The sequence below is a fragment of the Pseudophryne corroboree genome, chromosome 7 (genome assembly GCF_028390025.1).
Source record: "Pseudophryne corroboree isolate aPseCor3 chromosome 7, aPseCor3.hap2, whole genome shotgun sequence".
In the NCBI taxonomy this organism is placed as follows: Eukaryota; Metazoa; Chordata; class Amphibia; order Anura; family Myobatrachidae; genus Pseudophryne; species Pseudophryne corroboree.
The window spans coordinates 182,250,447-182,271,864 of NC_086450.1; positions in this window are offsets into that span (position 1 = coordinate 182,250,447).

Genomic DNA, 21,418 nt, shown 5'->3' on the forward strand with positions numbered 1-21,418 from the left:
TTACTGATGAAGTGGTTTGCTCCTGTACAGGAAATATGAGAATTTTAACTATATGAAGATACTTCTCTGACAATTACATGTAACTTCATATAGTTAGAATTCTCATGCTTCCTCTACAGGAGCAAATAACTCCATCAGTAAAGTGTCTGCTGTCAGTGTAACAGGTCATGGGTTCTAATCCTGGGTATGACTGCTAAGAAATGTGTGATTTAAAATAAAAGACAATTAAATGTATAAATACAGTATATACATTTCTTTCAGAACACCACACACACACGCGCACACACACACACACACACACACACACACACACACACACACACACACACACATTTATCTTAATATAGCAAATAGGGGGGCACCAACATTTATCTTGCCTCCGGGCAACTGGGATGAACTTACGCCACTGGCCATGGTGCATACAGACTGTACTGGTAGCCCATCTCCTTTTGAGAGTCTTTGTCCCGAATTCAATTAGGCTCGATACCACACAAGAAAAAGTGCTTGTCCGACTTGGACTTTTACACCTGGAGTGTTTTCCTCATGCAGTAAATCCACAGCTATCATATGTTAAACTGTGGATTCCTGGATAAGTGCCTGGAATTATGGGATAACGCATTTGCTGCGTCCACGATATGGGCAGAAAGCCCTACTTACTGAGGATTTCTGTTCAAGCTTTCTGAGGCTCGATCAGAAATCCATGTTAAGTACAGTTAGCCGGCTGCAGTTGGATAGCCTCGGCCACTGCTGCAAGCCTTTGGTAATTAGCACGTCTAATTGAATCTGGCCCTTTATATTACTGTTTCAATCTGCCTATTATTGCCTGTATATTAATATCAAATAGTGACTTTACTTGCTTTTTAAAAGTTTCCTACTATCAGATTATTTTTTTAATATGCCAAATTTTGCTGACAAATACAATTTTCAGGCATCATCATAAAAACAAGTCAGTATTTTTCTTCAGGTGCACGGGTTGCATTTTTAAACTGCAGTGCCAGCTTCTCGGATACCTTAAGCCATCAGCGGGCATCACATGACCGTCTGCAGCTGAGAGGCACTTCACAGACATCCCATTTCTCTTCACTTGTTCACAGAGGTCAGCGTGAAATCGTGCACATTGCAATAATGTTTCTGTGGGAGGAAATAGCAGCACCAATCTCCAGGGATATATTATATATTTTAAGTAGGAATCGCAGCTGAAAGCATAAAATATATTGTGCTCCGGTGTATAAAATTGTGTTCTTGAGCCCATTGTTGCAACGTCACTGGAAAAGATATCTGTTAAATAGTTTAGGACTGGCTTAGGTGACTAATGGCTTTCTATCTCTCATGGAACTACAGATCACAGCATACCCTGTTAGACATAGATTGACAAAGCATACTTGGACTTGTAGTTCCAGAAATGCAGATGAACCACAGATTGCCCATCTCTAGTATAGGGTAATAGGCGGCAATGTGACTGTTTATGTTTAGAGTATCAGTATGCATAGTACATTACAGATTCAATAAATCTCATAATGCAAATGCAACACACAGCAGTAAATCTATAATGTATCATGCATATATTCTATGACTGCATTCCATCACGCTACTAACAACGCATTGCACCCATGTAAAATACACACGCACATGCACACGCACACGTATCCACCAACATAACTCATGTTGGCTGGTTGAAGGTTGGAAATAAATAACTAGCTGATAAAACTTTGTTTTTCCTAGCACCTATTTAGCAAAGGGTTTCCACCTTCATACAGCTTTAACATACTACTTTGCTTATAGACTTAAAAACAATATTTCTGCAGCGGGGTACACTGGTATTTCACAGGGAATAACATTGGGGTGTAGAGTTGGATCTTGATCCGAGGCACCAACAGGCTAAAAGCTTTGACTGTTCCCAGGATGCACTGCACCGCCTCCTCTATATAACCCCTCCTCCGTGCACAGGAGCTCAGTTTTAAAGTTGGTGCCTGCATAGCAGGTCACTAACAGGTGGAGAAAATAGAAGGAATTGAAGAAAGCTTTTATTACAAGACTGAGCCGCAGCACTTTTTTGTCCAGGGAACATGCTGTGCTGCGGCTCCATCACCTCCCCTAAAAGGCGCTGTATACTCCCGCGGCCTGGTTCCCGGGTAACTACAGCGGAGACGCACTGGTACTTTGGCACACCGCCGCTGCTCACTTCCAGGATCGCGTGGCTGCAGGACTTGGGGAGGAGGTAAGAAGGTCCCCCAGATGGGACCCGCAAGGTGAAATTGCGATAGAGCCCTGCCTGTAGCCCCTCCTCCCAGCTCTGGGCGCCATCTCCTACAGATACTCCCGCCCTGGAGTTGCTTTCACTTTCCCCTCACTCCCTGCTGAGACCTGGCGCCATTTTTCACTGAAGGGCTGCTCTCTATGGGATCGCTGGGGGCTGTCTCCTCTGTATAGCCGTCTGTTCCAGCGCCGTGCTTATACAGGACACTCGAGTATTCTACCTGTCATTTTGACTGTGTTAGTTAGGAAATAAGTGTGCTGCTGACAAAATAGGTGGTAAGATTATTCTGTGATATCCATCCAGTTCTACTGTGCATTGTTATATCTTTCTGCATATACATATCTACTTTTATATGTAATTTGCCTGTCCAGTGCAGTATTATTGTTGTGTACATTATTCCTGCATTGTGTTTGTGACTGAGTGTGCAATGTAGCTGCTGTGTGTTTTCTTTTAGTGTATTACACTTTTGCTATCACTGTATTCTGAGCCCTGTGAGGATAAGTGCGTCATGGTCCACATTATTTATTTATTTATATAGTGCTACACAGTCTATACATCTCAGTGTATTTTATCTGTGTACTACAGTCACCCCATACCGATTTATGTCTCTGTTTGTGTCCTGGTTTTATTAGCATATAAATCAGGGGATTACGGTATTCATATTGTTTGGCCATATTGTACTGTGTGCGCCACGGCTACAATCCTCATAATGTCTGCCACACAGGGCGGGAATTCCGCGGACGCTCCTGCCTCAGGCACTGCTGATCCCATGTATTTATCAGGGGGTGAACCTGCTGCTGGGGATGTGGGTGCTGGGTCCCTTACCTCTCCCACTCCGCCTGTAGCACCCGTGGCCAATCAGGAGCCACCCTGGGCTACCTTCTCTTGTATGTTAAATACTTTGGTAACACGTCTTATGCCCCCTGTGGGACTTCCTGTGCCATTTCAGCCACAAATTGTCCCTGTAGCAAATCCGCCTTGGGCGGACACACTATCTAACCAGTTACAGGTTTTAAATAAATCTTTGGTTAATCTGAAGTCTACACCTCAGCCCTCTGTGGCTAAGGGGCCCTCTAAGCGTGTGGTTTCCTCCTTTCAATCCACTCATGTTTCAGATACTTCTGATGAGGATGGGGCCTATACTGATTTGACTGATTCTGACTAAGCGAACTCTGATGGGGAGCATGTCATTCAGGTTGATGTCCCTGACCTAGTGGAAGCTATCAAAATGGTTCTCCAGATTGATGATGAATCTGATCCCACTATTGCATCAAAAAAGCCTGATAAATTCAAGCGTCAGAAAGTGGCAAAAGTAGTTTTTCCTCACTCGGACCTTTTAATTGACATACGTCAAGAGGCTTGGGTCTCCCCAGGAAAGAAGTTTGCCCTATCCAAGAAGATGTTGGCTCGTTTTCTTATCCCTGAGGAGTAGAGTAACAAGTGGGAAACTCCACCGCCGGTCGACTCTCGTGTCGCCCGGATTGTGGTATCCTCTTCCCTGCCTGTCACCACTGTTACCTCCCTGAAGGAACCGACAGATAAGCGTATGGAGGGATGCCTGAAGTGTATTTATTCCCTAACTGGGGCAATTCTCAGGCCCACTATTGCGGCCTCCTGGGCTGCAAAAGCAGGTTTTGGAGGAAGAGCTACTTTAGGATATTTCTGACATTGACAAACAGTGTCTGTCTCATATTACCACCGCCTCCCTTTATATTAAAGAGGCGTCCTCTGAGGCAGGTATTCTGGTGTCCAAAGCGTCCACTACGTCTATTTTGGCTCACCGAATTCTATGATTGTGGTCCTGCAAGGTGGACCTAGATTCCAAGAAGACTCTGGATGTACTCCCTTTTAAGGGAGACATCCTATTTGGAGAAGATCTTAATAAGATCGTGACTGACTTAGCCTCCGCTAGGACTGCGTGCCTTCTTAATACTACTCCTTCTGCTCCGAAAGCTAAAAGTACTACTTTTCGTTCCTTTCAGACTCCAGGTAAATCAAAGGGTCAGGTGTACTCGAGCAAGCCTTGTACTTCCAAGATCGGTAAGCCCAAATCTAAACAATCCTGGGCTGCCCGTCAGCCTGCTTCCAGACAGGACAAGCCTGCAGCATGACGGGACGGGTCTCCCCCTGGAGTACCCCAGGGTGGGAGGCCGACTCCTGCAGTTCACCCAGGTCTGGTTAAGGACCACTTCAGATGCGTGGGTGCAGGACGTTGTCTCTCACGGGTATGCGGTCTCTTTCAAGAGACGTCCCCCTCGCCAGTTCTGCGCAATGGTCATCCCATCAGACCCGTTGAAGGTGCAAGCTCTGCACTTGGTTGTCCAATCCCTCCTGGAGACAGGAGTGGTGGTGCCGGTGCCTATCTCTCAAAGAGGGAGGGGCGACTACTCGACCCTGTTTCTAGTACCGTAACCCAATGGGTCTTTCCGGCCTATTCTCAACCTCAAGTCACTGAACACGTTTGTGAGAGTTTCCAAGTTTCGCATGAAAACACTGCGCTCCATTGTACTGGCCATGGAACCTGGGGACTACATGCTATCCCTGGATATACAGGATGCTTACCTGCATATACCTATTGCCATTTCACATCCGCAATATCTGCGGTTTGCTGTTGGCAACCTCCATTATCAATTCAGGGCTCTGCTGTTTGGACTGACCACGGCCCCTCGGATTTTCACCAACGTCATGGCCATGATGACAGCTCATCTCCGTCAACAGGGAATCAGGATCCTGCCGTATCTGGACGACCTGCTGATCCTGGCAAGCTCCCAAGATGTCCTCCTGAGAAATCTCCAGCTGATGGTGCAATTCCTCACAGCCCACGGATGGCTGATCAATTGGAAAAAGTTCTCCCTGGTCCTTGCGCGGCGCATGGTGCACCTGGGGGCCCTGCTGGATACGCACAGCCAGAGGCTGTTTCTGTCTCCAGAGAAGATCCTGAGGCTTCAGGACAGGATCAGATACTTCCTCTCTCGCCCAAGAGTGTCCGTTCACTCGGCGAGGCAAGTACTAGGTCTGATGGTGTCGACTTTCGACATGGTGGAGTATGCTCAATTCCATTCTCGCCCTCTCCAATGGTTAATCCTATCCAAGTGGGATGGTCTGCTTCAGTGGATCAGGTCTCAAATGATAGTCCTGACCCCGGAGGTCCGCTTGTCCCTGTCCTGGTGGCTCCAGGATCAACAGTTAAGCAGGAGCCATCCCTTCTGGATTCCCAACTTGGTCCTCCTGACAACGGACGCCAGTCTGAGGGGCTGGGGCCCGGTGTTCGAGCAACACTCTCTCCATGGTCGCTGGACCAAGGAGGAGTCTCTCCTCCCCATCAACATTCTGCAACTGTGGGCAGTGTTCAACACATGGGCCCTCATTCCGAGTTGTTCGCTCGCTAGCTGCTTTTAGCAGCATTGCACACGCTAGGCCGCCGCCCTCTGGGAGTGTATCTTAGCTTAGAACTGCTAATAAATAATTCTTTGCAGTTTCTGAGTAGCTCCAGACTTACTCACAGATTGCGATCAGCTCAGTCCGTTTAGTTGCTGCTTTGATGTCACAAACATGCCCTGTGTTCGGCCAGCCACTCCCCTGTTTCTCCAGACACTCCCGCGTTTTTCCCTGACACGCCAGCGTTTTTTAGCACACTCCCGGAAAACGCTCAGTTACCACCCATACGTGCCTTGCGCATGCGCATTTAGCAACAAATCGCAGCATAGTGAAAATAGGCAACGAGCGAACAACTCAGAATGACCCACATTGACACTAGCCCTGCCTCTGTTAAGGAACAGGCCTGTTCAAGTACAGACGGACAACACCACCGCGGTGCCGTACATAAATCATCAAGGCGGCACTCAAAATCGAAAAGCAATGATGGAAGTGTCCAGAATTCTTCAGTGGACGGAACGCCATCTGCCAGCAATATCGGCAGTGTTCATTACAGGTGTCCTCAACTGGGAAGCGGATTTCCTCAGTCGTCAGGACGTACACGCCGGAGAGTGGAGCCTTCATCCGGAGGTGTTTCATCTCCTAGTGGACAAGTGGGGCCTACCAGACGTGGACCTGATGGCGTCTCGACACAATCACAAAGTTCCGGTCTTCGGATCATGGACAAGGGATCCTCAGGCAGCATTCGTGGACGCACTGGCAATTCCATGGAAATTTTGACAGCAATACATGATCCCACCGGTGTCACTCCTGCCCAGGGTTCTGCGGAAGTTCAAGCAAGAAGGAGGAATACTACTTCTAGTCGCTCCAGCGTGGCCCAGACAGCATTGGTTCTCAGACCTGCAGGGTCTATCGATGGAACGTCCTCTACTACCTCAACACCCAGACCTCATTCAGGGCCCTTGTGTCTACCCAGACCTGGCCAGACTTGCTTTGACGGCGTTGCTCTTGAAGCTTCACTCCTAAGGACCAAAGGATTCTCTGAGGCTGTCATCCAAACTATGCTGAAGACCCGTAAACCGGCTTCGGCTCGGATTTATTACAGGGTCTGGAACTCTTACTTCACCTGGTGGTCTGCTAAGAACTACAATGTATATATGTTCAGAACCTCATGGCTTCTGTCCTTTCTGCAACAAGGCCTGGATTTAAGCCTTCGTCTGGCCTCCCTCAAGGTTCATATTTCTGCCTTGTCGGTGTGGTTTCAGAAAACAATTGCGTCTATTCCTGACGTTCATACATTCACTTAGGGTGTTTTGCGGATACAACCTCCCTATGTCCCTCCTGTGGCTCCATGGGGTATGTCTGTTGTCCTTTATGCCCTGCAAGGGTCTCCCTTTGAGCCTCTTGATTCTGTGGACCTGAAATGGCTTACTTAAGGTCCTGCTCCTGTTGGCTATTGCCTCTGCTATAAGAGTGTCGGACTTAGGCGCTTTGTCCTGTCATCCGCCCTTCCTGATATTTCATCGTGACCGTGCAGATCTCCGTACTCGCCCTGGTTACCTGCCTAAGGTGGTGTCATCTTTCCACCTTAACCAAGAGATTGTGGCTCCGGCCTTTATCTCTCCTGGTTTGTCTTCCAAAGAAAGGTTTTTGGATGTGGTACGGGCTCTCCGTATATATGTGGAGAGGACTGCCTCCATTCAGAGGTCTGATTCCCTCTTTGTACTGTTTGGTTTTCACAAACGTGGCTGGCCTGCAAACAAGCAAACTTTGGCCAGATGGATTAGAATGGTGATTGCACAAGCTTATGCGCAGGCTGGTCTCCCAGCTCCTGCTGCTATCAAGGCTTATTCTACTCAGTCTCTTGGACCTTCTTGGGCGGCCCGCCGTGGTGCGACCCTTGAACTATTGTGCAAGTTGGCTACGTGGTCCTCGGTAAACACGTTCATAAGGTTCTATGCCCTAGATACTTTCACCTCCCAGGATGCCTCCTTTGGACGCCGGGTTCTTGTGCCCGCTACATGACGAACTGCTTTAGGACATCCCCGATGTTATTTCTTGTGGAATACCAGTGTACCCCGCTGCAGAAAAGGAGATTTATGGTAGACTTACCATTGTTAAATCTCTTTCTTCAAGGTACACTGGATTCCACAGGGCGCCCACCCTGACACACTTAGCTTCTTTGGGTTTGTATGGCATTAGCCGCTGGTCCCTTTTCCTGTCGTGAGAATGTGGTTCTATGTGACTAACATCTACCATCTCTTTACCTGCTACTGCATTGGGCTGGTTAACAAAACTGAGCTCCTGTGCACGGAGGAGTGGTTATATAGAGGGTCTGTGCAGTGCATCCTGGGAACAGTCAAAGCTTTTAGCCTGTTGGTGCCTCGGATCAAGATCCAACTCTACACCCCGATGTTATTCCCGGTGGAATCCAGTATACCTCACAGAAAGAGATTTAACAATGGTAAGTCTACCATAAATCTCCTTTTATCTTTCTGTGTTCCTTATTGCGTGAGGATGGACTAAGTGGGGTGGCTCATGTGCCATGGCAGGAAAGTAGGGTGAAAGTACTGTATAGGTCAGTACTGTATAGGTAAGTTGTGTATTTATTTGGCTTGCACGTGGCAGCAGGAGCACTACTATGGGGTGTGTTTAATTGTTGTTGTAAACTGGTGTCTTGTCAAAAACACAGCAGTTTCCGACATTTTTAGGTCGGAAACTGTTCCGACCTATTCAATCCCCCTGCTTTTTTTCCAACAAGTCGGCAATTCCGACTTGTAGGAAAACACGTGGATCGGCGGATTAGCCTCGAATCCACGTGTTTTATCGGTTTTCACGGCCAAATCTGACAGGTTTTAGACCCGTTTCCAACAATGTCAATCCGACTTTAAATAAAGGTGGATTGGCATTGTTGGATTTGGCCGCTCCTTGAATACTGAGATGTCGGATCTTTTCCATTGGAAAGGATCCGACATCAATTGAATATACCCCTATGTGGACACAAATTAGTTAAATGCAGAGAGTAGAGCCGTGTTACAGCCAATGACAACAGAAAATAAGATTTTAAACCTACCGGTAAATCTTTTTCTCCTAGTCCGTAGAGGATGCTGGGGACTCCGTAAGGACCATGGGGGTATAGACGGGCTCCGCAGGAGACATGGGCACTCTAAAGACTTTAGATGGGTGTGCACTGGCTCCTCCCTCTATGCCCCTCCTCCAGACCTCAGTTAAAGAACTGTGCCCAGAGGAGACGGACAGTACGAGGAAAGGATTTTTGTTAATCTAAGGGCAAGATACATACCAGCCCACACCATCCACACCGTACAACTTGGAACATACGAACCAGTTAACAGTATGAAACAAAACAGCATCAGCCAGAGACTGATCAAAACTGTAACATAACCCTTATGTAAGCAATAACTATATACAAGTCTTGCAGAATTTAGTCCGCACTGGGATGGGCGCCCAGCATCCTCTACGGTCTAGGAGAAAAAGATTTACCGGTAGGTTTAAAATCTTATTTTCTCGTACGTCCTAGAGGATGCTGGGGGCTCCGTAAGGACCATGGGGATTATACCAAAGCTCCAGACCGTGCGGGAGAGTGCGGATGACTCTGCAGCACCGATTGAGCAAACATGAGGTCCTCCTCAACCAAGGTATCAAACTTGTAGAATTTAGCAAAAGTGTTTGAACCCGACCAAGTAGACGCTCGGCACAGTTGCAATGCCGAGACACCTCGGGCAGCCGCCCAAGAAGAGCCCACCTTCCTAGTGGAATGGGCCTTTACCGAATTTGGTACCGGCAATCCAGCCGTAGAATGAGCCTGCTGAATCGTGTTACAGATCCAGCGGCCAATAGTCTGCTTAGAAGCAGAGGCGCCAACCTTGTTGGCTGCATACGGGACAAACAGTGCCTCTGTTTTCCTAACCCGAGCCGTCCTGGCTACATCAAGAGACCTGGAATCCTCCAAGTCCCCCGTAGCCACAGGCACCACAATAGGCTGGTTCATATGAAACGATGAAACCACCTTAGACAGAAATTGAGGACGAGTCCTCAACTCCGCTCTATCCACATGGAAAATCAGATAGGGGCTTTTGTGAGACAAAGCCGCCAATTCAGACACCCGCCTCGCAGATGCCAAGGCTAACAACATGACCACTTTCCAAGTGAGAAATTTCAACTCAACCACGTTAAGGTCCCACGGTGCCACTGGGGGCACAAAAGAGCCTCGGATGTGCAGCACTCCCTTTACAAAAGTCTGGACTTCTGGGAGAGAAGCCAATTCCTTCTGAAAGAATATTGACAGGGCCGAAATCTGTACCTTAATAGAGCCTAACTTTAGGCCCATATCCATTCCTGTCTGCAGAAAGTGGAGAAAACGGCCCAGGTGAAAATCTTCACACCAAGATACATATTTCCTCCAGATACGGTGATAATGTTTCGCCATCACCTCCTTTCTAGCTTTTATCAGAGTAGGGATGACCTCCCCCAGAATACCTTTCCTAGCTAGGATTTGGCGTTCAACCGCCATGCCGTCAAACGTAACCGCGGTAAGTCTTGGAACACGCAGGGCCCCTGCTGCAACAGGTCCTCCCTGGAAGGAAGAGGCCACGGATCTTCTGTCAGCATTTCCTGAAGATCTGAATACCAGGCCCTCTGAGGCCAATCCGGAACAATGAGTATTGTCTGGACTCTTTTTCGTCTTATGATTCTCAGTATTTTTGTGATGAGTGGAAGAGGAGGGAAGACATAGACCGACGGAAACATCCATGGTGTCACCAGGGCGTCTACCGCTACCGCCCGAGGGTCCCTTGACCTGGAACAATACCTCTGAAGTTTCTTGTTGAGGCGTGACGCCATCATGTCTATTTGAGGAAGCCCCCAACGACTTGTTATCTCAGCAAAAACTTCTTGATGAAGACCCCACTCTCCTGGATGGAGGTCGTGTCTGCTGAGGAAGTCTGCTTCCCAGTTGTCCACTCCCGGAATGAAGACTGCTGACAGCGTGCTTACGTGATTTTTCTGCCCAGCGAAGAATCCTGGTGGCTTCCGCCATTGCCACTCTGCTACTTGTCCCGCCTTGGCGGTTTACATGAGCCACTGCTGTGACGTTATCTGATTGAATCAGAACAGGTAGGTCTTGAAGAAGAGTCTCTGCTTGTCATAGGCCGTTGTATATGGCCCTTAATTCCAGCACGTTGATGTGTAGACAAGCCTCCTGGCTCGACCACAGTCCCTGAAAATTTCTTCCTTGTGTGACTGCTTCCCATCCTTGGAGGCTCGCGTCCGTGGTCACTAGAACCCAGTCATGAATGCCGAACCTGCGACCCTCTAGAAGGTGAGCACTCTGCAGCCACCACAGGAGATACACCCTGTTATTTTCTGATGTATTTGTAGATGGGACCCCGACTATTTGTCCAGAAGGCCCCACTGAAATGTCCTCGCATGGAACCTGCCGAAGGGTATGGCCTCGGAAGCCGCCACCATTTTTCCCAGTACTCGAGTGCATTGATGAACTGACACTCTTTTTGGCTTTGAAAGGTCTCTGACCATGCTCTGGAGTTCCTGGGCTTTTTCCGTTGGGAGAAAAACCCTCTTATTTTCCGTGTCCAGAATCATGCCTAAAAATGATAGCCGAGTCGTTGGAATCAACTGCGACTTTGGCAGATTTAGGAGATCGTCCAAGTATGGGATAATTGTGACTCCTTGTCTGCGTAGGAGCACCATCATTTCCGCCATTACCTTGGTGAAAATCCTCGGGGCCGTGGACAGCCCAAACGGCAATGCCTGAAACTGGTAATGACAGTCCTGTACAGCGAATCTCAGGTACGCCTGATGAAGAGGATAAATGGGGACATGAAGGTATGCAGTGGTGGATCCAGGGGGGGGCACTCGGGCCCGTGCCCCCCCTGTCATTTGTGGCCTTATTTGTAAGACGGAGACAGCAGTGTCTCCGTCTCAGCAAAAGCCGCGATCACGATCTCAATCGCGACCGCTACCACGGAGCTACTGCAGCAGAGAGCTACGTATAGTAGCTCTCTGTATAGACAAAGTCCGGGGAGAGCTGCTGGCTGCGAATGCTCAGCTGCAGCAGCTCTCTCCCTCCTTACTGACCTGCCACTGGCCGCCAGTCTTCTCCCGCCTCCCACTGCTCCCAGCCGCTGGTGGTATGTACAGTATACCACCACCAATACTGTATATGAAATTTGTGTATAATATGATCCCTACATATGTATGTATTTACTGTATGTGTTCTGTATGTGTATTTGTGTATGTATGAATGTGTGTGGTATGTGTGTGTGTGTGTATATATATCTATATATATATATATATATATATAGATGTGTGTCTATATATACGGTATATATAGATACATATACTGTATATATATACATATATATATATATATGTGTGTGTGTGTGTCTGTGTGTGTGTGTGTGTGTATATATATATATATATATATATATATATACACACACACACACACACATACACACACATTCACAGATACACACCCACGGAAACCCCCCTAAATAAATCCTGCGTTTGCCCCTGACATTACTACTGGGGGGGCATCAACAAGGGGCATTATAACTGGGAGGCATCACTACTGAGGGGTCATCTATTGGGGGCAGCTACTGGGGGACATTTTTACTGGGGGCCATCTACTGGGGGCATTACTACAGGGGGGTCATCTATTGGGGCAAACTCGTAGGGGTCATTATTACTGGGGGTCATCTATTGGGGGCAGCTACTGGGGGCATTATTACTGGGGGGAATCTACTGGAGGCATTACTACTGGGGGGTCATCTATTGGGGGCAGCTACTGGGGGGCATTACTACTGGGGGCAAACTACTGGAGGACATTATTACTGGGGGGCATCTACAGGGGCAAACTGCTGGGGGACATTATTACTGGGGGGCATGCATCTACTGGGGGCAAACTGCTGGGGGACATTATTACTGGGTGGCATCTACTGGGGGCAAACTACTGAAGGACTATTACTGGGGGCCAACTACAAAGGTGCTAACTACTGGCGGCGTAACTAAAGGGGCATTACTACTGGCGGCTTAACTACAGGGGCATTACTACTTGGGGGCTAAACTACAGGGGGGCCAAAGTACTAGGGACTTAACTACAGGGGCCAAACTACTGGGGGCATTACTAGTGAAGGCTAAGCTACAAGGGGGCATAACTACAGGGGCTAAACTACAATGGGGCAAACTACAGGGGGGCATTACTACTGGTGGCTGAACTACTGGGGGCATTACCACTGGGAGGCTAAACTAAAGGGGGGGGGGGGGGTAAACTACTGGGGTCATAACTCCAGGGGCATTACCACTGGGGGCATAATGACTGGGGGCATTACTACAGGCAACATTACTACTGGGGGCAATACGGGCATTGCAAAAGGGGCACCACTACTATGGGGTCTATATAAGGGGCACTACCAGTACAGTGGACATTGCATAATGAGCGCTACAACTGTGGGCATTGTATAAGAAGCGCCACCTCACATGCACCAAAGCCGCACGCAAATGTACTTGCCCCTTCCATGGTGCCCCCCCTATCATTTTCTTCTAGATCCGCCCCTGAAGGTATGCATCCTTTATGTCTAGTGATACCATAAAATCCCCCCCTTCCAGGCTGGAGATCACTGCCTGGAGAGATTCCATCTTGAATTTGAACCTTTTTAGATACAGGTTTAGGGATTTTAGATTCAGAATGGGTCTGACCGAGCCATCCGGTTTCGGGACCACAAATAGGGTTGAATAGTACCCTTTCCCTTGTTGTATTAGGGGAACCTTGATAATCACCTGCTGTCGACACAGCTTTTGTATTGCAGCTAAAACTATTTCCCTCTCTGGGGGAGAAGCTGGTAAAGCCGACTTGAAAAATCGGCGAGGAGGCACTTCTTCGAATTCAAGTTTGTAGCCTGGGGATACAATTTCTATCGCCCAAGGATCCAAATCTGACAGAATGCCAGAACCCAGATCTGGCTGAAGAGTCGAAGACGTGCCCCCACCGGCGCGGACTCCCGCAGTAGAGCCCCAGCGTCATGCGGTGGATTTTGTAGAAGCCGGGGAGGACTTCTGTTCCTGGGAACTAGCAGTAGCAGGCATTCTTTTCCCTCTACCCTTACCTCTGGCGAGGAAGGAAGAGCCCCGGCCCCTTCTGGACTTATGCGACTGAAAGGACTGCATCTGATATTGAGGTGTTTTCTTTTGCTGTGGGGGAACATAAGGCAAAAAAGAAGATTTACCCGCGGTAGCTGTGGAAACCAGGTCCGCGAGGCCCTCCCCATATAAAACCTCACCCTTGTAAGGCAAAGTTTCCATATGTCTCTTTGAATCGGCATCACCCATCCATTGGCGGGTCCACAGGGCTCGCCTAGCAGAAATTGCCATGGCATTGGCTCTTGAACCCAACAGCCCAACGGCTCTCGCAGCGTCTCTCATATATAACGCTGCATCTTTTATATGACCCAAGGTCAATAAAATGCTATCCTTATCTAGGGTGTCAATGTCAGATGACAAGTTATCTGCCCATGCTGCTATTGCGCTATATACCCATGCCGACGCTACTGCCGGTCTGAGCAAGGCCCCCATATATGTATAAATTGATTTTAAGGTAGTCTCCTGTCTGCGATCAGCAGGATCCTTGAGGGCTGCCGTGTCTGAAGACGGTAGCGCCACCTTTTTGGACAAGCGCGTCAAAGCCTTGTCCACCCTGGGCAAGGATTCCCACCGTAACCTGTCCTGTGCGGGGAAAGGATACGCCATAAGAATTCTCTTGGGAATCTGCAGTTTCTTGTCTGGAGTTTCCCAAGCTTTTTCAAATAAAGCGTTCAGCTCATGAGATGGAGGAAAGGTTACCTCAGGTTTCTTCTCCTTAAGCATACATACCCTCGTGTCAGGCACCGAGGGGTCCTCTGTGATATGCAAAACATCTTTTATTGCAATAATCATATAATGAATACTTTTGGCCACCCTTGGGTGTAACCTCGCATCATCGTAGTCGACACTGGAGCCAGAATCCGTGTCGATATCAGTGTCTGCTACCTGGGACAGGGGACGTTTATGAGACCCTGAAGGGCCTTGTGACACAGTCAAAGCCATGGATTGACTCCCTGCTTTTTCTCTGGACTCTGCTTTGTCCAATCTTTTATGTAATAAAGACACATTTGCGTTTAAAACATTCTACATATCCATCCAATCAGGTGTCGACTGTGCCGATGGAGACACCACAATCATCTGCTTTACCTCCTCCTTAGACGAGCCTTCCGCTTCAGACATGCCGACACATGGTTTCTCGGCACCCTAGGCAAAATGCCTATTGCATGTGCTCCCCCCCTCCCCCCCCTTCCCTTTCTGAAAATCAGACAAAAAAATATAGGGCCTAATTCAGACCTGATCACTAGTAGGCGAATTTTGCACTGCTGCGAACAGATAGTCGCTGCCTACAGGGGGAGTGTATTTTAGCTGTGCAAGTGTGCGAACGCATGTGTAGCCGAGCTGTACAAACAGATTTTGTGCAGTCTCTGCGCAGCCCAGGACTTACTCAGCCGCTGCGATCACTTCAGCCTGTCTGGGACCGGAATTGATGTCAGACACCCTCCCTGCAAACGCTTGGACACGCCTGCGTTTTTCCAACCACTCCCAGAAAACGGTCAGTTACCACCCACAAACGCCTTCTCCCTGTCAATCTCCTTGCAAACGCCCATGCGAATGGATCCTTCGCACAAACCCATCGCTGAGCGGGAGATCCGCTTTGTACCCATGTCACGCACCTGTGCATTGCGGTGCATACGCATGCCCAGTTTAGACCTGATCACCCGCTGTGCAGAAAACGCAGCCTAGCAATCAGGTCTGAATTAGCCCCTAAATGTGAAAAGCCCACTAGACGTGACATTTTGTGGCAAGCTGCAGCAGTCAGCTGGGTTACACAGCACTTATCCATATTACACTGACATCAGTGCCGTGCTGGCTGCTAACAGTTGGGCGGCCGTAGCATCCCTGCAATCGCGGAAGGCAAGGGCGGGTAAAAAGCGGGATGCCATTGCGGGAGGCGGACAAAAAGCGGGAGGTGGGAACATCTAAAAAGCAGGATGCAATCATGATAGGCGGGGGCAGGTATAAAGCTGGCATATGGGGGGTACATTCTGGGCACATTTCCTATAATAGGAGATGTGTTCAGGTTCCTGTCTTTTAAGTTTACAAACTTTTTTTTTAAATAACCAAATTGCTGTAGGTTCTGTTATACTGTTACTCCTGGCATTACTGTGTGTGTATAATTTGTTGTAATTGTGGCCATTGGTTCAATAAAGGAACATACTTTCATGTGAGTGCTCAGACATTTCCTTCATTACACTACATTGCAAACTTGTTGCAATAATACAGCCAGATATTTTTTCAGAGTTCACTACCCTCTTAAACATGGTGTTATTAGTTATTAATACATTACAGGGTTAGGTATAGAGGGGGGGATCAATCTATTTGAGCTTAGTTCATCATTGACAGATGATTCAAATGTGTTAGTTTACTTACGGGTAATCGCGGGATGCAATCGCGGGAGGCGGGGGTGGGTAAAAAGTCAGATGCAATCACGGGTAAAATCGGGGTGCAATCGCTGGAGGCGGCTAAAAAAGCGGGATGCAATTGCGGGAGGCGGGGGCGGGTAGAAAGCGGGATGCAATCAAGGGATGCCATCGTGGGAGGTGGGGGCAAGTAAAAAGCGGGATGCAATCACGGGATGCCATCGTGGGAGGTGGGGGCACGTAAAAAGCGGGATGCAATTCCGGGAGGGGTGGCACCGGGTAACATTAGGGTGCAAGGGTGCTGTCATGGTGTGGGCGGGAATATGCTGGATTTTATAGTGGAAGGGCAGGCAGGGAGTGGAGAGGGGGATATTGCAGACAGAGCAAGGACCAGTCAGCAGCTTTCAGATTTTTAGAAGAGCCGCCCTGCATATCACCAGATGGGTTACACAGCACTCATCCATTTTACGCTGGCATCAATGCTGGGGCCGGCTCATAACAGATGGGCAGCTGCAGCATCCCTGCTCCTCACTCACTTACGGACGAGGAGGAGCCCAGCTGAGCAAAGGGAATAATGAAGGCAATTTTCATCGGCAGTGAGCAGCGCCGCCCCCCAGTGGTCGCCGCCCATAGGCAGCTGCCTAAAGCTGCCTAATGGTAGCGCCGGCCCAGCACGTACCGACACCCCCACACACACTGCGATATATATATATATATATGGAGACTGTCCCCCAATAAGGCCCTTTGGAGAGACAGAGAGAGAGTATGCCAGCACACACCCAGCGCCACTGGACACTGGGACAAAATCCCAGTCTGTACTGTGCTTTTATATATCAATAATACACTAACTGCGCCAAATAAATGTGCCCCCCCCCCTCCTTTTTGCCCTCTGTACTTGTGTTCAACAGGGGAGAGTCCGGGGAGCAGCTTCTCTGCAGCGTGCTGTGGAGAAAATGGCGCTGGTTAGTGCTGGAGGATCAAGCTCCGCCCCATCAACGGCGGGCTTCGGTCCCGCTCAAATTCTTTATACTGGCGGGGGTTTATTTAATATACTGCCGACGCAGTATATATATGTCACCCAGTGTCCCTGCGCGGTACCTCAGTGAAGATCTGAAGTCTTCTGCTGCCTTTGAAGTCTTCTTTCTTCTTATACTCACCCGGCTTCTATCTTCCGGCTCTGTGAGGAGGACGGCGGCGCGGCTCCGGGACGAACAGCGAGGATGAGACCTGCGTTCCAACCCTCTGGAGCTAATGGTGTCCAGTAGCCTAAGAAGCAGAGCCTATCATTTAAGTAGGTCTGCTTCTCTCCCCTCAGTCCCACGATGCAGGGAGCCTGTTGCCAGCAGTGCTCCCTGAAAAATAAAAACCTAACAAAAGTCTTTTTCAGAGAAACTCAGTAGAGCTCCCCTGCAGTGCATCCAGTCTCCTCTGGGCCCAGGATCTAACTGAGGTCTGGAGGAGGGGCAAAGAGGGAGGAGCCAGTGCACACCAATCTAAAGTCTTTAGAGTGCTCATGTCTCCTGCGGAGCCCGTCTATACCCCCATGGTCCTTACGGAGTCCCCAGCATCCTCTAGGACGTAAGAGAAAATAAAAAAACTGTGGGGGTGATTCAGACCTGATCGCTGATGTTTTTGCACAGCTGGCGATCAGCAATAGACTGCGCATGCACCGCAATGTGCACGCACGTCGGCAAACATCAACAGGCATCTCCGGACAACAAAATCCATTCGCAAGGTGACTGACATGAAGAGGCCATTTGTGGGTGGTAACTGACCGTTTTCTGGGAGTGTCAGTGAAAACACAAGCGTGCCCAAGCGTTTTCAGGGAAGGTGTGTGACGTCAGCTCCGGACCCGATCAGCCTGTTCTCATCGCACTGTAGGAGTAAATCCTGGGCTGCGCACAGACTGCCCACACACTGGAAAAATAATTAAATGGTGAGTGAGGTGTGAACAGATTTGCAGCTGTCCGCTGACTGAGGTTTTTTTTGCAGCGCAGCGTACACTTGCCTTCGCACACTTGCACGGCAAATATACACTCCACTTGGGCAGCGACTATCTGAACGCAGCACAACAAATTTAGCAGCCCAGCGATCAGGTCTGAATGTGTGTGTGTGCCCCTGTGTGTGGTTGATGCACGCCAAAATAAAGAGAATGAAAAAGGACCCTTTTAATCTGCTACTAGTTTGATGATTTGATGTATAGACTGATTAATGCAGAGCTATTTGTACTGAATTATCTGCAGACAGTGATTATTACCTCTTATTACAGAAAGCATATCATCTTTTCCGTGATAATATGCAGGGGTGCTTGGTTGAGGGCACAGATGGGAGGAAATGTATAGTAGCCTACAGCTGCGGAAGGAATCTTACTGCTGAAAGGTATTTAGATACTTCAAGAGCTTTTATAAGGGAAACGAATGACATGTCAGAGTCCCCTTGTTAAAAGAATAGCAATAACCAATACATTAAGGGCTAGATTGGATGTCATTTAAGGGATTCCATCATATACTGATTCCCGCTGCCCTATAAAATACCAATTCTAAATCAGAGTCTAAGAGACAAATATAATAGTAAAGGGTTTGAATGGAGGTGGAACAAAATGTGTGTTTACATTTCTATGATATTTGTTATTAGCATTTATAGTATGTAGGCCACGCAGCAGTACAAAATTAGAGTGACATTGCACAATACTACAATGAAACAGTCCTCATCTGAAAGAGATGGTTAGAATAGACAAGATCCACATAGATCTGGACCATACTTGCCTACCCTCCCGGAATGGCCGGGAGGCTCCCGAAAAACGGGTGACCCTCCCGGCCCCCCGGAAGAGCAGGCAAGTCTCCCGATATCCGTGGGTCACCCCCTGCCCGCCGCCCACTTAACGAGTAAAGTGGGTGGTCCGGGCAGGCGATGACGCGATTCTTGTTGAATCGCGTCATCGTAACCACGCCCCCTGCTGTATAATGCTGGTAATCGCGGCATTACACAGCGGGGGGCGTGGCTTAAATGACACGGTCCAGAAGCCACACCCCGTTACGCCTCTGGCCCGCCTCCATTCCGCCCCCCTGTCACGTCACATCACTGCCCGCCCCCCCTGCTGAGCCGACGGGCTGCTCTCTCCCGGAGAGAGCAGCCCAGAAGTCGGCAACTATGATCTGGACTGTATATTGTAAATTATGTTGCTTGATTTTACACCACAGAATATCTTAAAACAGTTTCAGTCAAGATTTCATGCAGAGATTGGGCCTAATTCAGTAAGGGTTGCAAATTCTGCTAATTAGTTCTCATGCTGGGGGCCGCCCATCGCAGGGCAAAGCCGCCCAGCATGCTGCCCACCGCCTCCCCCCTTGATGAAGCAGAAATTGCGATCAAATTGCAATTTCCGCTTCATCGTAGAAATTAAGGTTGCCTCCTGCCGGCGCAGAAAATGCAGGCGCATACGCAGGACGGGCGCTGCTCATGCACCCGCATATTTTTTTTTAGCAACTTTTGCGGTTGGATCACGTTTTGTGATCCAACCTGAATTAGGCCCATTGTACGGAATGCAGTGATTGTACAATGTTATATCTCTCATTTGCAGTATTTGAAGGAAGTTGGCCCTGTCTTGTATGCTGTAAAAAATCTGGGGTGCAGTGAAATTAAATGTACACTGGCCCTGTCTAGTATGCTGTAAAACATCTGGGGTGCAGTGAAAATAAGTGTACACTGGCACTGTCTTATATGCTGTAACAATACAGGGGTGCTGTTGTTAAAATAAATGTACACTGGTCCTGTATGCTGTAAAAATACAGGGGTGCTGCTGTTAAAAAAAAATACACTGGTCCTGTATGCTGTAAAAATATGGGGCTGTTCTTAAAATAAAAGTACACTGGTCCTGTATGCTGTAAAAATACAGGGGTGTTGCTCTTAAAATAAAAGTACACTAACCCTGTATGCTGTAAAAATACAGGGGTGCTGCTGTTAAGATGAAAGTACACTGGCCCTGTATACTGTAAAAATACAGGGGTGCTGCTGTTAAAATAAAAGTACACTGGCCCTTGATAAAGCCTAATATTTGTCTTATTGAAAACCCTCTAAAAGGTTAAAGAACACAGTACGCTATTGGCGTATGAAATACCGTAAGAGTACGCACGTTGCGTATCTAACGCTTAGCCGTGGTCGAGACGCACGAGCGGCACGTTCGCTCACGGCTTAGAGCGTACAGGCAAGCACGCTATAGGCTGCCGACTAACGTAATGATACGCTATCAGCGTAGCGGATGCTTGGGACCACGAGGAGATCACAAGCGGCGCTAACGCTCACAGTGTTAAACCTTTTTAACTATACCATAAACAATGTACATATACTGTAACCCTTATGCAGTGATAAGATGTAAATGCAACACAGTGTAACCTTGTTAGTTTAAAAGCTGTATGAGTGTATGTGACGCTCAGAGAACCCCTTAGCAATATAATAAACAGTCAAATACCGGTCTAAGGGTCTAACGCCTTTTAAGGAAATGAATGAACGTTCAAAAAGAATAATACAATACAAGTTATACACTACCAAAATAACATAGAATATCTAACCAAGTAACTACACATAAAATACAATAAAAATACAATTACTTTTAAAGGGAGAAAGGGGAGAGAGAGAGAGAGAGAAAGTGAGAGAGAACGAGAGAGAATGGCTTATAACAATAAAGACAATATGATTGCAGAGAACTTACGCACAAAGGGAAACAATCGCATGCGCCTTCTGGATATCCAGCTCCCGATTGTCAGCAATGAGAACCGTTGAAGAGAATAGAGAGCTGGCCCAGATCGGCTTGTCCTTTTATACACTACACACAATACAGTACAATGGTCCCTATATTCTTATTGTTCATTGGACACAGGAATTCGTCTTCGCATTATAACAAAAGGTCATAGGTTGATTCATACAGGTGGGCTGTGACTATTTCCAACTGCTCAGGTGGGTGGGAAACTAGGTTTCCCGCCGCATGGATAATAAAGTGCAAATGATAGTAAATGTCCATAAACTTCTTATGTCCATAACTATTCGCACGAGCGATTAATCTGCTTCAAACCAACACCGGAATATTGCTAATTAAATACTCTTCCGATGGATACTAAACACCACTGTATAACCCCTGTCTGACCCTTCGTATCAAACAAAGAGGGATCTCTTTGTCTATGAACATGCTACATTAACTAAACTTTCAGATTCTATCAAAGGGACCATAATCTACAAAATACATTATATGGTT